Source organism: Dunckerocampus dactyliophorus, chromosome 17, assembly GCF_027744805.1.
Source record: "Dunckerocampus dactyliophorus isolate RoL2022-P2 chromosome 17, RoL_Ddac_1.1, whole genome shotgun sequence".
Classification (NCBI taxonomy): Eukaryota; Metazoa; Chordata; class Actinopteri; order Syngnathiformes; family Syngnathidae; genus Dunckerocampus; species Dunckerocampus dactyliophorus.
Window position 1 is genome coordinate 982,501 of NC_072835.1, and position 14,696 is coordinate 997,196.

Here is a 14,696-nt window from a genome sequence, read left to right on the forward strand (position 1 = left end):
CAGCACACCAGAGCTAGTACAACAAATCACAGATGAACTAACTCTACTAAAAAGATGGTTTGATAAAAACAGACTATCCCTGAACCTCAGTAAAACTAAAGTAATGCTATTTGGTAAGTGTAAAAAAGAAACGTACCAGCAAATACAAATTGATGGGGTAGACATTGACAGGGTGAACCTAAATACATTTCTCGGGGTTATAATAGATGAGAAGATGAACTGGAAATCTCACATTAAAAATGTAAAACATAAAGTGGCAAGAAACACCTCAATACTGAATAAAGCTAAATTTGTCCTTGACCAAAAAGCACTACACTACATACGCTCTACTGTTCACTGATATTACCATATCTAACTTATTGTGTGGAGTTATGGGTAATAACTACAAAAGTGCACTTCAGCCACTAACTGTGCTACAAAAAGGTCACTCAGGGTCATCCATAATGCTGCTTACAGAGAACACACAAACTCTTTATTTATAAAATCACAATTATTAACATGTGCAGATCTAGTCAACCTTCAGACGGCTAAAATGATGCATAAAGCAAACAATAACCTTCTACCCAAAAATGTAAAACAATTCTGATCAACAAGAGAGGAGAAATATGATGTGAGGGTAAAATGTAAGCTAAAACACTTCAATGCACGGACAACACTGAACACCTTCAGCATTTCTGGATGTGGAATCAAGTTGTGGAACGGATTGAGTGAGGAACTCCAAACAAGGCACAACAATGAGCCATTTGAAGAACAAGTACAAGCAGTTGATGTTCACAAAATACAAAGAAGAGACCTGAACTACAGAGTACATACAATACTACAGTATATCTAACCACTACTAACTCTTCATTGTGGAGAGTACCTGGTCTGTACTCTCTCATCATCAACCAACCATTCTGTCCACCATCTTATCAGCAGTGATGTTGGTAATGCGTTACAAAGGAACGCGTTACTCTTCCATAACCATTTTTTCAGTAACGAGTAATTTAAAGCGTTACTATTTCAAAACAAGTAATCTGATCGAAGTTACTTATCCAAAGCCACTTTGCGTTACTGTTTTTTAACAAATAGAAAGCCATCATTGCCGCGGTGACGGCGGCGAGTCACGTGTGTCAACAACAATGGCGGCAGGAGGGAGCTCGGCTTTTGCTAGGTGGAAATACAGTCACTACTTCGAGTTGGTGTCCAGCAAAGATAGGAATATTACGGTTCGTTGTACGCTCTGTCCTGGAGACAAACTGTTATCTGCCTTCAATAACACAACATCAAACTTGAAGAAACATCTGGACTCGCCGCACGGCACAGTCAAGCTCACGGCGAAAGTTCCTACTGATGGAGCAAAAAGGAGAGCTACGAGTGCAGCAGGTCCGACGCCACTCAAACAACAGAAAGTGGACTTCGTTGGAAAGTCAGTAAGTGGAGGGGAGTTGAAGAGGTTGGTTGCGCGGTACATCGTGGAGGAAATGTTGCCGCTGACCACGGTTGACACACCGTCGTTTCGTGCCATTATACAGAAGATCCCCACTACTGTCACTGCCTAGCTTCCTCACAGAACATCATCTTCATCCTATCTGGAGCACGAGTATGCTGAAATGGAACGTAATATCAAGACTGCGATGAATGATGTCGAGTTTGTGTCAACTACTGTTGATATTTGGACGTCGAACAACAGAAGTTATATGGGAGTAACGCTCCACTGGATCGGAAGATGCTCACTGGAGCGCAATAAGGCGGCCTTGGCGTGCAGAATTGGTGGTAGGCACACTTATGTTATTGGTGCCGAAATGAAAAACATTCACTCTGCGTATGGACTGCTCAACAAAGTAGTTGCAACAGTGACTGATAATGGATCCAACTTTGTCGAGGTGTTTAAAGTTCATCAGCCTGTCACAGCATCGGATGATGAGAATGAAACGGAGGAAGTAGTGTCCAATCCCACTGATGACGACGATGATGATGTCACTTTTTTAAATGTGTCAAAAGTCCTCTCAGATGAGAATGAGAGTGATGGCCAGTTGTCTCTCCCCCCACACCACGGGTGTGCTTCTCACACAAGAAACATCATCTCAACTTTTGATGTAGAGACATTTTTTGACATCTAAGCCAGTTGCCAAGGCTTTGTAGGGCTAGCATAGCAAAGTGCACAGCTCTTTGGACCAAATCAAGCAGATCCTCTCTTGCATCCGAAACAGTGGAGGAAATCAGCAAAAGAAAACTCCTGGTACCTACTTCCACAAGGTGGAACACCTTTTTTGATGCTGTAAGGAGAATTGCTGACATCCCCATGAGTGAACTGAATACTCTGTCCACCAAGCTGGGAGTTAAATGCTTCAAAGACAAGGAGTACCAATTCCTACACGAGTACTGCACCGCCAATGAAGCCACTGACAGCTGCACTCGACATTTTACAAGGTGACTGTCCTTGTGGGACTTTACTACCAACACTTGAGGTTTTGATGCAGAAGACCCTCGCTGTGAAAGACTTCCTTTCCAGAACAACTGCTGGCCTTCCAGATGCCATAGCACTGGTATGTTCTGTCATTAAACTAGTTCATGTTTATTTCATGATGCTTTTCATGATCAATACTATTGAGTGTCATAGAAAACATTTTAGTGTATATATAACAAAAAACAAAAACAATATTGAGCCCACATTAGTCATGTTGTGCAAGTCATTTAATGACAAATGTCCTTGTCTTTAACATCTGAATTATATTTTCAGGCTATCCAGACCCGGTTTGCTGATGTGCTGGACGACAAAGACGCCCTCCTTGCAGGTGTCAGTTGTCCAAAATTCAAGCTCAGATGGCTGAGGGATGCAGGTCGGAGGGACAGACTAAAACAACTTCTGACATTGGAGTGCAACAAAACTGCTCCTGCAACACCAAAACCTGCGGATGTGCCCACCACCTCTGCCGGCCGAGGTGAGACAGACTTTTTCAGTTTTGAGGCCGAGCCTGAGGAGACGTATTCAGCAGAAAAGGAAGTCATGGACTACCTGAGGTCAGTCTATGACCTTCAGGTTCTGCATCAATTTTCAAACATTTAAGTAAGTAAGAAGAGAAAAGAGAAAATAAGAAGTATAACACTCCAACCCCATCAAGTGCTCCTGTGGAGCGGCTTCAGTCTGGGAGGTCTGGTACTGACCCGTAGAAGAAATAGACTTTCTGACAAGAGGTTGGAGAAGCTTCTGTTGATGAAGTAGAAGCATTGGTGTGATCACACCACCACATTGTTTCATTCATAGCATGCAGTTACCACAGAAGTAGCAGAAGAACTGAAGCATGATGTTTCCCAGTTTTGTTGTGTATGACCACTCCGCTTCAGTGCTCACAAAACTTAAATATGTTAAATATGTCAAGTAAGATTTTTGTTTTTGTTAAGTCAAGGAAGAATATTTGTTTCCAAAAGCAAGTTTAAGTTATTTGAAGATGTAGTCTGTATTCCTGTTTTATTTCAAGAGAAGAAAGGTTATTATTACATTTATAATTTGTTTTACATTTTTATAAAACATAGTTAAGCTGATGGCAAGTGAGACTTTTTCTTCAATAAAAACATTTATTTTGTTTTTTTTATTTAAGTTAAACTTTATATCCATTGCTGATGTTGCACCAATAAAAATAGTGTTCCTAAGACCTGTTGTCGTTCTGTGGTGAAGGGTAGTGTTGCAGGCAGCAGCTGTAAGTCACTGGAAAAGTAACTAGTAATGTAACTTAGTTACTTTCAAAATAAAGTAATCTGTAAAGTAACTGAGTTACTTTTTTATTCAGTAATCAGTAGTCAGTAATCAGATTATTTTTCTTAGTAACTGTGGCAACACTGCTTATCAGTTATTATCATCGAGCCTCTAGCTTCCTTTTAGTAAGTCAAATATGAAAAACAAGCGTAAGACATTACTAGCACAGCTTTGTTCTGTGGGTGGTGGATATATTCTATCAGTTATTATTAAGCCTCTAGCTTCCTTTCAGTAAGTAAAAACCTTGGCTATGATTGCACTACATTGTCATGTAGACTTACAAAGTACACTTGGAAGAACAAGAGGTGAATAAATGTATTGCAACTGATGTGAAACTGATGAGGGGTAGGATTAAATAAGCTTTGCTTCTTCCTATTCCTTTTTGGACATGCAACACGGTGACTTGTACGAAGTGATGTGCTCCAGTGAGACTCCTGGGCACGTCCACGATGAATCAAACCATTCAAACATTATGAACTTCACCACAATCAAGTCCAAATATGAATATTTTCCAATCTAAAAGTGTTAACTTTTTGACAATGAAAAGGAACACCTGATTTAGGAGAATAAAGTCTCGATATTATGAGAACATATTCCTCGTTGTTCTTGCCGCTGACGTTGCAATTACGCTTTAGACTCAACGATTGTGCACGGAGACAGAGTGGAAGCTGTTCCTAATATTTGGACTGTGATTTGTCTGCCGTGTAGCTACACTACGTGCATCGTAAATCAATCAATAAAGCAAGTGAGTAATGAATAGCTGCTGACTGACTGCGTGCAAGTGCTGCTTCCTGGGTGTCCTGGTTGGCGCGAGTGAGGCGTGTCAGGTGACACCCAGAAAGAAGAAGTGAGCCTTAATTAGACAAAGTGCTGACAGACAAACAAGACAATGTATGAGGATGCCAAAGGCCATACTGTAGTACACGTACACGCACGCACACTAGAATTAATGCATGAAATGACATGCAAAAAATGTACTCATTTGTCGAAGATAAAGTTACAATTTTACAACAATAAAGTCTTCATATTTCTACCAAAAAAACTCACAATTTCATTAGAATAAAGTCATAAAATTACATGGAAAATTGTCCTAGTTTGACGAGAATAAATTGTATAATTTTATTACAATAAATGCATTAAATGACATTATTTTACTAGAACAAAGTCTTATTATTACTAGGGGAAAAAAACATAATTTTACTTGAATAAAGGCATAATAAATAATTAAAAAATATAAATAATAAAGGCACAATTATTTAAAATATGTATATACTGATTTGACCAGAATTAAGTTATCATTTTACCAGAATAAAGTCATAACATTGCTTAGAAAAGTGTCGTCATTTGACAAGAATAAAGTTAGAATTTTACTGGAATAAAATCTTAATATTACTAGAAAAACACATCATTTTACTAGAAAGAAAATGAGGGAAAAAAAGTTGTAATTTGACAAGAATAAATGGATAACGCTACTGGAATAAATCATTTTATGAGAATAAAGTCTGAGCATTACGAGAAATAAAACATCATTTTGCTAGAAAGAAAATGAGAAAAAAGTCATTTGAGGAGAATAAAATGGCAGCTTCACTGAAAGACTCGGGAGGGGGTATTAGAGGCCTAGAGAGTGGGGGTGTGACGTGAACCTCTTTCACACGGTGGGTAGAAGCTGCCGTTTGTGTGTGTTGGTGTGAACGTGGGCACTGTTAGGGCAGTATCACGCTTTCCTGGGTTTTGTTGCGGCTCTTCTTTCTTTCTTTCTTTCTTCCTGCTGACCTTCACGGCCGCGTCCACTGGGCAACGCGGGGGTCATTGAAAGCGAAACCCTCCCACCGCCCCTGCAGGGATGAGGCTATTTTGAAGCCTTCCTGACAGGGCGCCACTACAGAAAGGCACAAAGCCAGGCCCTGCATGTGTTGTGAAAAGAGGGGGTGGGCATCAGACAGCACATGTCGCCGCTCTAGTTGCGTCTCCCTGACAGGCGCTCTTTCACACGCAGCCGCACGTCCATCCCACGCTCGGAATCCCTCTGTTTACACGGCTAAAAATAGCCTCCACGCACGGCGATGACGTGGCGTCCCCGTGACAAGCCGGTGCTACGTAAGCCGTGATTGGTATGCGGCTCAGATATCTGGACAGAAAACCTGCTGGTGGTGTCGTCCCGTGAGGAAAAAGTAGGACGAGTGTGTGCGTGTGTGGCAGCAATCAATACTATGACTCATTCTTTCTGCTGTGGCTACTTCCTAACAGCATTCATTAGCGCCGACCTCATCGTTCCACCCGATAATCACATCCTGCAAGGCTCCGTCTTCTTTTCCTTCCGAATCAAACATGATACCAAGCCGGAGAAGCACATCGGTGAATTGGTGAATTACGTCACATTTTTGCAGGTGTAGTTAACCCATACGCATCTCAGCAAGCCAGTCATCAACGTACGTAAACAGGATGTATCTCCAACTCACAAACACAACACCTGCGATGGGCCCATCCGTATGGATACTTCCCAAACTTGCTCTTCATGCTCTAAAATCCATTCTCTTATCAAAAGACTTCAGCCATCATCATTCACTTGAATGCTTTTATTATTTGACTTATGTTCTTGTTTTATTGTTCACATATTTTATATGATTGTGTCATGTTTTTTCTGTTGTTGTGTATTATCTTGGCTTTATTGGAAATCACTCCGCTACCTCAATATCATCCATCTATCCATCCATCCATTCCATTTTCCTCCGCTCATCCGGGTCCGGGTCGCAGGGGCAGCAGTCTCAGTAGGGAAGCCCAGACTTCCCGGTCCCCGACCACCTCCTCCAGCTCCACCGGGAGGACACCAAGGCGTTCCCAGGCCAGCTGTGAGACATAATCCCGCCAGCGTCAACCTCACGCTCCAACCTTCCTTCACTCGTGAACAAGACCCCGGGATACTTGAACTCCTCCACCTGGGGCAGGACCTCATTCCCAACCCGGAGGGAGCAATCCACCCTTTTCCAACTGAGAACCATGGCCTCGGATTTGGAGGTGCTGAGTCTCATCCCAGAAGCTTCACACTCAGATGCAAACCGTCCCAGTAAACGCTGCAGGTCACAGCCCGATGAGGCCATCAGGACCACATCGTCTGCAAATAGCAGAGACGAGATCCTAAGGCCCCCGAACTGGACTCCCTCGACACCTTGGCTGCGCCTAGAAATTCTGTCCATGAAAATTATGAACAGAATCGGTGACAAAGGGCAGCCTTGGCGGAGGCCAACGTTCAACAAGCTGGACTTACTACTGGCAATGCCAACCAGGCTCCTGCTCCGGTTGTACAAGGACCGAATGGCATGTAATAGCGCCACCAATCCGGTACTCCCAGAGCACCCCCCACAGGACACCATGAGGGACACGGTCGAATGCCTTTTCCAGGTCCACAAAGCACATGTAGACCGGTTGGGCAAACTCCCAAGTACCCTCCAGGACCCTTGCAAGGGTGTAGAGCTGGTCCAGTGTTCCGCGACCAGGACGAAAACCACATTGCACCTCCTGTAGCCGAGGTTCGATTAACGGTCGTACCCTTCTCTCCAGCACCCTGGAATAGACTTTCCCAGGGAGGCTGAGGAGTGTGATCCCCCTATAGTTGGAACACACCCTCCACTGACCTTTACAATGTTGAAGAGACGTGTCAGCCAAGACAGTCCCTCAACATCCAGTGACTTGAGGAATTCAGGGCGAAACTCGTCCACCCCCGGAGCTTTGCCACTGGGGAGCGTTTTGACTACCCCAGATACCTCAGCCACGGTGATGGAACTGTCCACGTTCGTGTCCTCAGTCTCTGCTTCCTCTATGGAAGGTATGTCAGTGGGTTTGAGAAGGGCCTCAAAGTATTCCTTCCACCGCCCAACTATATCCTCAGTCGAGGTCAGCAGGCCCCCGTCCCCACTGTAAACAGTGTGGACCGGCCACTGCTTCCCCTTTCTGAAGCGCTGGACAGTTTGCCAGAACCTCTTCGAGGCCGACCGAAAGTCGTGTTCCATGGCCTCACCGAACTCCTCCCACACCCGAGTTTTTGCCTCGACCGCAGTCGAAGCCGCGTGCCGTTTGGCCTGCCGGTACCTGTCAGCTGCTTCAGGAGTCCCACAAGCCATCCATGCTCGATAGGACTCCTTCTTCAGCTTGACGGCAGCCCTAACCTCTGGTGTCCACCATCGAGTTTGGGGCTTGCCGCCACGACTGGCACTAACCACCTTGCGGCCATAGCTGCAATGGGCTGCCTCAGCAATGGAGGTACGGAATAGTACTCAATATCCTCATCCTCCCCTGGGATGCAGGCGAAGCTCTGCCGGAGGTGAGAGCTGAAGACTCGATGAACAGGAGACTCTGCCAAACGTTCCCAGCACACCCTCACTACACGTTTGGGTCTCCCGGGTCTGTCCGGCATCCTCCCCCGCCATCTAATCCAACTCATCACCAGGTGGTGATCAGTTGACAGCCTAGCCCCTCTCTTCACCCGCGTGTCCAGAACATGCGGACGCAGGTCTGATGATACGACTACAAAGTCGATCATAGACCTGTGGCCTAGGGTGTCCTGGTGCAATGTGCACTTATGGACATCCTTATGTTGGAACATGATGTTTGTGATAGACAAACTGTGGTTCGCACAGAAGTCCAACAACATCACACCGCACGGGTTCAGATCGGGGAGGCCGTTCCTCCCAATCCCCTCCAGGTCACACTGTCATTGCCCACATGAAAGTTGAAGTCTCCCAGTAGAACGACGGATGTACCAGTTGGGGTGCTCTCCAGCACCCCTCTGTTGGACTCTAAGAAGGCTGGGTACTCTGAACTGCCATTCGGCGCGTACGCACAAACAACAGTCAGGACCCTTTCCCCAACCCGAAGGCGCAGGGAAATTACCCTCTCGTTAGCCAGGGATGACTCCAACACAGAGGCACCGAACCGGGGGGCTATTAATAAGCCCACACCCGCTCACTGCCTCTCCCCTGCAGCAACTCCAGAGTTCCCGTGTGGCTTCTTCGGGCTAGGCCTGGCCGCACGGGTGAAGGCCCGACCACCAGGCGGTCCCTCCTATTGTGTTTATTCATAAGGTACATTATCAGTACATACATACATGGAATACCCTGACACATTATAAATACATTAGGGCTGTAAAAAAATGGCATGTTCATGGAGGTAACTCATTTACTTAATTACTTTAAAATGTTTCGTGTAATTAGCGCATACGCATCACGGCAAGCCACGAGGCACTTGTTACGTCCCCGTAGTCACACAAAGCCTGAAGCTCTTTTTAGTAACTTCTTTGTAAACACATCAGCAGCAGTGCAATTCCAACAGCACGTGTGTGTCTCCAACTCACAAACACATCTCTAGTCCTCCTCGGAAGCACACTTCCTCATTGTCACGGGACCACCGCAAGATGCATTCACAGACACTCCGGAAATCACAAAAACATCTTTATTATGCGTGTACGTGTGGTCGAAATAAATCAAAAGACAAAAAGTGGATATTCTCACTCCCTAATGTAACTCTTCATGTGGAAGCATAATTTGCTGCATTTAAGTCTGCTTGGAAGTCCATGGCTCATAATAAGGCGTGAAAGTGTGATAGAAATGGTGCAGTGTACGGCAAATACATTTGCAGACATGTGTGCTATCTTTTAGCTTGATTCATATTCAATACATATATCATCCTGTACTGTCTTTTATCTCTTTCAACAAAATACAATAAAAAAGGGGCATACTTCAGACACAGCTGCAAATGGTGATTAATGATGATTAATTCATTTGAAAACTAATTAATCTGATTAAAATTGATAATCATTTGAGAGCCCTAACAAAAAGATCACATATATAAGTTTGATCATGGCATGGTGGCTGCAAACAGCCTGGCTAGCAACATGCTAGCAACATGCTACCAAGTCAATATTATTCATCCCAGGACTGATCATCCCTCGCAGGCCGCCGTTATCATCCATCAACATCTTTGATTCATGGCTCCCTGCGGTTTCGACAGCAGCAAAGAGCGCACGTGCCACATGTGCGGTGCACATCCCGTCTGTTAGGCTTGCGGTGACGCAGTAGGAAGCGCTCACTTCCTGTCAGGAAGCGGGTCTTCTTCCTATATTGCAACGCTGACCCTATTGTCGCACGCGCACATACGTCAGGGAGCAACTGCGATGCCATCGTTCCTCGCCGGTTATTTGCCATAACCGTCACCTTTTACAAGGTAAAATAATCCACTAAGTCAAACCCCACGGCACCAGTGTAAAGACAGGAATTCTATGCAGCTGAGTAAATAAGACAAAATGAAAAGAAACGGTCAAGGTATAGACCTGTTCTGAGACGCCTCATTAAAAAAATAGCGTTTTCATATTTGTAACTGTGTTCTGAACGTCAAAACCATTAAATATTATAACAATCCGTGTTTTCTTAGGGGTGGCAGGGTCTCACCTCCACCCACCCCACCGCTAGGACCGGTCCTGTAATCATTCAATACAAATGACGCCTCATTAAGCTTTAACTGCCTGTGTGACGTCATTTCAATCGACAAACATGTCAATGCTTTCCACCCGACGACTCACCTGAGACTGTGCGGGTGGGCTCGACGGTCTACCGGTCCCGGTTCGTCTCCGGCTGGACGAGGTCGCAGCCCCCGATAAGCGGCATCGCCGCCTGCGCGTCGGGCCAGTTGAGGAGAGTGCACGTACGGATGGCTTTCACCTCCCTCCACGTCCTCACGCACACCCTACCGGTGAGTCCTCCACGTCTACTGCGGCTATTGTGCCTCCATCGTCAGGTTCCGGTGTGTGTCGGTGATGGTCTCATAACGGTGACATAAGAGAAGCTAAAGGGGGAAATGGCGACACCCAGTGGCTACAGGAGTCACTGAAACGATGGTTGCCAGAAGACAAGCAGCTGGATTATTAAATACGCATTGTATTGTAGGGAATTACCAAAAAATTGCTCTCAAGTAGACAGAAAATCTGACTTATAAGACAAAACAAGCAGTATTTATTGTGCAACAGTAATAATATCATATGTATGGTCACATTGACAAAATGTGTGTGCTGGCTTCTTCTTCTTCAGCAAGGCTCCAGTCCTGCCGGCAAAAAAATGATCATTCCTACTGCAAAAAACAAAGTGGGAATGTCAAGTGAACAAATAAACAACACAAATCTTCAAGCAAAATCAACTTCCTTCTGGCGTTTGGCCTTGAAATGAACATAAACGTGAGAAGAAAAGTATGGACAGAAGAGGAAAGTTCAAAAGGGTGGTGCTGTCAAGTTTCTCTGCTGACTCCAAACATTAAAAAACTGTAGATTCTTTGAACCTACAAATCTGTGTCTTACTAAAAATATATATTCTCCGAAAGACATATCAAAAAGTTCCCCGAGTCAAATAGGTATAAAAAAGATGCTAAAGGTGGCTACTAATAAAGCCTCTTCGTAGCAAAGACAGACACTGCTATGTGTTGGCGGAAGAGCGCAGGACGTGCAATCTCTTCAGGGTCATGCGGATGGAGCCCAGATCCCGGTTCAGCCTCTCCAGACGCTCCTCTAAGGCCACCTGAGAGGAACAGAAGCGCTGCATCACTACCCATTAACAACACTAAGAACACGTATTAGCACCATTGTGCTTAGTCCACCCTCTAACATGAAAGCATGTATCGCTCTTCTCAACGGAGAGCCCATCTAAAAGCACTCAAAGGGGCCTCCGTCTTGCTTGTGACAAAAGATAAACCACAAAATGAAGCGACAAAAGAAAGATTGTTTGCATTTCAAAATATATTTGTTTTGCTTTACATGTTGTTGGCTCACTTTTTGTCTCCCACAGTGTCCATAAAAATGACATGCCCATGCGTCAAAGCCAATTACGCAAACTGGACAGAAGTAACAGAAGCAAGTCCATTTGTCTTCAAAACATATTTGTTCTGTTTCATGATTTTTTTTCCTCTCTTTGTCTCTCACAGCATTCATAAAAGTGACATGGCCAATTATAAAAATTAGACGGGCTCTGTCCTGCTTGTGACATAACATAACACGAAAAGAAGTGGCAGAAGCAAGGTGATTTGTATTTGAAAACATATTTGTTTTGCTTTTCATGTTTTTTGCTCACTTTTCGTCTCCCATAGCATCCATCAAAATGACATGGACATGCATCATGGACAATTATGCCAATCAGACGGGGCTCCGTCTTGCTTACAAAAAGAAGCAGCAGAAGCAAGGTGATCCATCCATCCATTTTATATGCCGCTTCTCCTCTTTAGGGTCGCGGGGACATGCTGGAGCCTATCCCAGCTGACTTGGGGCGACAGGCGGGGTCCACCCTGGACTGGTGTCCAGCCAATGGCAGGGCACATATAGACAACCACTCCCATTCATACCTATGGACCATTTAGAGTCTCCAATCAAGCTAACATGCATGTTTTTGGAATGTGGAAGCAAGGTGATTTGTATTTGAAATCATATTTGTTTTGTTATTCATCTTTTTTGCTCACTTTTCGTCTCGGTGTCCATAAAACGACATGAACATACATCATGGACAATTATGAAAATCAGACAGGGCTCCGTCTCATTTGCGACATAAAAAAACAGAACAAAAAAGAAGCGACGTGATCCAGAGACCCCCACCCGTACACACATGCAACCAACCACCACGAATATGTTGAAGTCCTGTGTGAAGAGCCGCTCTTACCTCGTCCAACCTGGTCTGCATGCTCACCCGACCGCTTGATGCTGGCATGCGACTCAAAGCTGCCTCAATCTGTGGGAAAAAACAACAAACAGTGACTTCCTGGTTGTGTCGGAGGTCACCCGGCACAACTCACCTGCAGTTTCTCCTGCGTCAGCTCGTCAAAAAGCCTCTCCGCCTCAGCCAGAGACTGCACTTTGTCCCCGAGGTGGGGGGAGGTGTCCTCAAAGGAGTCCTGCTGGCCCTCCTCGCACCCCAGGTGGGCGTCTCCATCAGGTAGGCGGTTGTCTCCGGATGAAAAGTGGAGCCTCTTCCTGGGAGTGCTGCTGCTGTGGAACGAGTGCCGCCGCTGGTCGACATCCAACCTGTCGACGGCACACGTTTTTATCTCTTTGAGCAGTAATAAGCGGCTGTAGACCACCGCCATATATCCCACAGGACATCCTCCGATTGGATTGTTGGTACGTACGTAGCATAAAGGTTGTAAAGGAACAAATGAAATTCAGATATTACCATGAATCCAATGTTACGTGTGTCTCACCTCTTGTGCAGGTGTTCCTCTCTGGGCATCATGTGACCAAAAGCGGTGGAGTAATTCTCCGTAGGACAGCGTTTAGGGCTGGATTTGGCAGACAATGGCGCCAGTAACGTCTCCCTTTTTGCTGGGTGGGAAAACAATGACACACAGTTCTTTAAAGGTCCCCTTTTTGATGATGCTCCAACTGTAAGAGACCGTTTATGAGCACCTAATGTCACATAGTTTCAAGTTGTGGCTTTTTGCAACGTCATGAAGGGAAAACCTCCTTCCTCATGGACATGATGTTGGGGAGCTAAGCACAAAAAGAGGCTTCGCTACACATCGTCAAATAAAAATGCCAACTTTGTGTCAGCCACAGACATGAGATCTGTAAGTTTGACTGGTTTGTTTTTCTGCAGTGAATAGGCTAACCTAGCATGACTGTAGTGTTAGCACTTTAGCGCACATACTGTAGCTATGCTAGTGTTTGCGTCCAACTCCTTAATGCTACTATGTTGTATGTGATATACTGTATGGACGGTACGGCGTGTACTGTAAAAAGCGCTGCTTGGAGACACGCACTCACAGTTCAAGCGCCACACACACTAAACGCCGTGTTCCCACTAACCCTCCCTCCAATACACGGCTGCAGCACCTCTGACACATGCCATGTGGAAAGTGTGTCAAGCACGTACTGGGCGTGGTCGGGCCGATGCTTCGTAGTCCTGGAGGAGGCAGCGAGGACGATCTAAGGCCATCCGGAGACAAACTCCTCTGAGGTCTGGGCGGGCTTCGCTCGGCCGCAGGCGCGCCTCCTAGGAGCGTCGCCGCCTCGCTTCCTGCTGGCTGACGGTCCACTCGCTCCTGCAGCGGTGATTTGTGCCTCAGCTCCATCACGCCCAGTGTGGGTCTCTGACCGCCCACCCCTGAGGTAAGAATGATAAAGCTTGCCATTGGGGTGCACCACAATTACCAGGCCGGTATGAGGGAATTATCACGTCATACCGATGAATCCGATAACATTAAAAATAGCTCAGATAACTGATCATTTAAAAGAAACGCTCCGATGAGGTGAGATTACCCGTACTGTGCGGCTGAGCAAATCAAGTGCTCCTTTTTTCTCCTGCCTGTGACGTGAACGGCCTGTGATAACTTCCCCTGAGCCGACTTGTAAACAAACATTCACTTTCCGCAGAAGACATTTAGTGTGCTTGTTGTGCCATAAACCCCCATCGAGCCAGTGTTGCCAACCTGGCGACTTTGGCGCCAAATCTGGCAACATTGCAAACCCTCTTGGTGACGTATTTTCTCAAAAGCAACTAGAGACTTTTTCTGGCGTTGCTGGGAGAGTTTTCTGGCATTTGGAGACTTCAAAGTGAAAGCTGGTATTGTTCTGCGGTTTGTGTTCTCACTGGGCAGCAGTGGCTGCTGCCCAGACGTCCCCCCCGCCCGGAAGCAGCCACAAGTCAGTGCTCTTTCAGCTCCTGCGGCACACTGAGAGCATAGTGGAGCGCTACGCATCCAACAGTCACGCATGTGCGAGACACGATGCCAGCGAGGTGAATCTCGCCCTGTTTTACATCGGGGATGTAAAGGGCTGGAGGCGACTCCGGATGTACTGGAATGATTAGGCAGTCTAGACTTTGAGAGCCGCTGTCTGAGATAAAATAATACAATTCCTTTAATTTTGATGAAGTGATGGCCAATTTTAAATGAACAAACCAAGAATCAAATTTATTTGTAGTTCTAAATGTAATTAAGG

General features: G+C 45.5%; 1 protein-coding gene across 1 annotated transcript in view; it reads right to left on the minus strand.

Moving 5' to 3' along the window:
• Nucleotides 1-11,186, minus strand: part of LOC129169731 (membrane-associated phosphatidylinositol transfer protein 2) — a 49,185-nt gene extending 37,999 nt beyond the window's left edge. The window contains exon 1 of the mRNA XM_054756414.1: nucleotides 10,308-11,186. The gene's annotated coding sequence lies outside the window, so the exon portion shown is untranslated. The remainder of the gene's footprint in view (nucleotides 1-10,307) is intronic.
• Nucleotides 11,187-14,696: the final 3,510 nt, after the last annotated feature.